Source organism: Sorex fumeus, unplaced genomic scaffold, assembly GCF_029834395.1.
Source record: "Sorex fumeus unplaced genomic scaffold, SorFum_2.1 ptg000037l, whole genome shotgun sequence".
NCBI lineage: Eukaryota > Metazoa > Chordata > Mammalia > Eulipotyphla > Soricidae > Sorex > Sorex fumeus.
The window spans coordinates 22,341,763-22,344,754 of NW_026606094.1; the positions used below are offsets into that span (position 1 = coordinate 22,341,763).

General features: G+C 34.8%; 1 non-coding gene across 1 annotated transcript; it reads right to left on the reverse strand.

The window, feature by feature from the left end:
• Window positions 1-789: 789 nt before the first annotated feature.
• On the reverse strand, window positions 790-908 carry LOC130027820 (5S ribosomal RNA). The gene has a single exon (XR_008793048.1). It is a non-coding gene; the product is annotated as a 5S ribosomal RNA (ribosomal RNA).
• Window positions 909-2,992: the final 2,084 nt, after the last annotated feature.

The following is a 2,992-nucleotide window of genomic DNA, read 5'->3' on the forward strand; positions in this document are numbered from 1 at the left end:
AAAAGGAGAGAGAGAACAAAAGGGAATGCTGAGGAGGGATGGGATGCGGGGGGGGGGGGGGGGGGGGGGGAGGGAGGGGTGAGAGGGATACTGGGATCACTGGGGGTGGAGAATGGGCAGTGGTGGAGGGATGGGTACTCGATCATTGTATAACTCAAACACAAGCACAAAAGCTTGTAATGTCCACAACTGTACTGTTTCACCAATAAAAATTTTTAAAAAAGGGAAAAAAAGAAAGTTACTTTAGATCTAATTATTTTAGAATTCTTATTTTTAGTGATAAAATCTACAAAGTTCTCATCTTTACTTCATCAATTATGTTACTAGAAAATATAACAAATAACATTAAATTTGTGGGGTTTTATCTATAAATGAAAAGGATTAACTGGTTATGGTAGAGAATATCCACAAATAAAATAAAACCTATATTTTACACATTAAAATTTGCCTCTTCTCATATATATTTTTATATTTATATATTTAATAAAGATAGTAGTTCCCTTAGGTAACATGTGATATATTTAAAAAGCTATAAAACTGTAATGTGACATTTTAGTAATATAGTTATAAAAGGTTCACCTGACATGTATATTTCAAATTATCTTTCTGTTTTGCATTCAGATTTTTATGAATCACTGTAAAGTTTATAAGGTAAAAGGTAAAGGTAAAGGCCCTCCCGTTGATCGTCGATTTGCTCGAGCGGGCCCAGTAACGTCTCCATTGGAGATTTTGTTGTTATTGTGTCTGGCATATCGGATACTCTCGGTAGCTTGCCGGGCTCTCCGAAAAGGCCTACAGCACCCGGTATTCCCAGGCGGTCTCCCATCCAAGTACTAACCAGGCCCGACCCTGCTTAGCTTCCGAGATCAGACGAGATCGGGCGCGTTCAGGGTGGTATGGCCGTAGACGGAGACAGGGAAAGTTTATAAGAATGTAAAAAATGAATAAAATTATGTCTGATTTATTATTATTGTCTTAATAGAGAAGTTTATGTTAAAAATTTAATTCATAACTGTGTTCTCAGGGATTGGGGCTTGGGATGGAGACATCCCAAATTTGTGTGGTGGGAAGGTGTACTTGTGGTGGGAACGTGTTTGAATATTAACTGTAATCAAATATTGTGAACCACCTTATGAAATTTAAAAAAAATGTCCTCTGTATTATATTATTTGATATAAGATTATTTAGTCCTTATTCTCTTTTCTTGTCCTCACAGATCACTCCTGTCTGGGTTTGGGGCATATATGGTGCCAGGGATCAAATCCAAATTAGTCATGTGTAAGTCTAGTGACTTGCCCCTTACTCTCTGGCCTCTTTATTCTTTAAATTAAGATTTGTGTCTCATTTGCCTTCAAAGAGCTTATATTGTTGCATAAAATCACTTAATCACTGAATCACTTAACTTCCCGTTAGTCGTCGATGTGCTCAAGTGGGCGCCAGTAACGTCTCCATTTGTCCCTGTCGCGTGCTAGTGTAGCCCAATGGCATCTGCTCTCAGTACTCATTGGGTTGCATAAAATAACATACATAATCTAGTTTTTGATTCCTAAGTTAGTCCAAGATTAAAATATGTTTTCTGGTACTTTCATTTTAAAAATGATTAGATGTGAAATGGTTGCCAACTTTAAACAATTTAATTTATACTGTATATTAGAAAGAAATACATAAAAAATATCTAAAGATGGCAAATTTTTCTAAGCCACCACACATTTTTTTCTGGACTGCCACACATTTTTTTCTGTCAGATAAAACTTTGAAAGAAAAAATAAACTTTCCACAAATTTGAAGTATACTGTTATTTTTCCTTCCAATAAAAAAGGGAGGGTGTTTGTGTTCAGAATCAGTCATTGAAAGGAATTGGCTTCAGCTTGTTCGGATTAATCTTATAATAGTTATTTCCTTGAGCAGCCATCAAATACATAGTATTAGCATAAAACCATAACTTTGCTTTTCACTTTTGCCAATATAAAGATTATGCTGTCATCTGATTCATAGGCAGGCTTGCAGGCATACATTCTGTTAAATATATTTTAGACTCTAAAAAATTACACATCCACTTTTTATTAACTCTTATATCACATATATTCAGACACACAGAGACATGTTCAAAACAGGCATTGCTTAATCTAAAAGGAACATGGGTTTTTAAATAGAATTTGTGTAAGATTTGCAACTACTTAGAAGTTGGCTAGAGGGTGAAAGAAAAATGTTGAAAGAAAAGGAAAATATGTCCAGGGAATACGAATGTAAACAGCAGTAACTTTTGAAGATTAAAAAGTTGATATAAGATTAAATTTAACAATAACCCATTTAATTTATGAGAATGGGCATATATTCATGTTTTATATATATATACATATATATGTATAAATATATGTCAGTGCACATAATAAGAGAGTAATCTTGTGAAATCTGAGTTTCTTAACCTTTTCTAAAGTGATAAAGTGTTGGTTTCCTTTCACACTTACAGTTTAATAATAACAAATGTATGATGGTAATTTCCACTTTTACATAATATTACTGCAAGCAAATGAGACCATTTTTAATGAAGCAATTATTTATAAATAGTAGTACTTGGGGCTGAAGAGATAGTATAGTGGGTAAGGATCTTGCCTTGTATGCAATTGAACTGGCTGAATCCTAGGCACCATATATACAATCCTTTAATAACTGCCAGGAGTGACTTCTAACCTCAGAACCAAGAGTTAGCCCTTAGCACCACTGGGTATGTCCCCTAAACAAAACAAAAGTAGTGTCTTAAGTTATTTGAACATTATGCAGCCAAGACATCTTGGTTTATACCACATTGACTTTTTCTTATCTGAGAAGGCAAATGGGAGAGCAGATACAAAGAAAATAGGAATGCAAATACAAAGAAATTAATCCATTTGTCATATAGTACATCTACCCAGTGTCTACCAAGATTCCTCTAAATCTCAGGGAGAAAAGACTCATGCCACTCGGTACCTATGTTCCACAGGAAAAGGAGGAT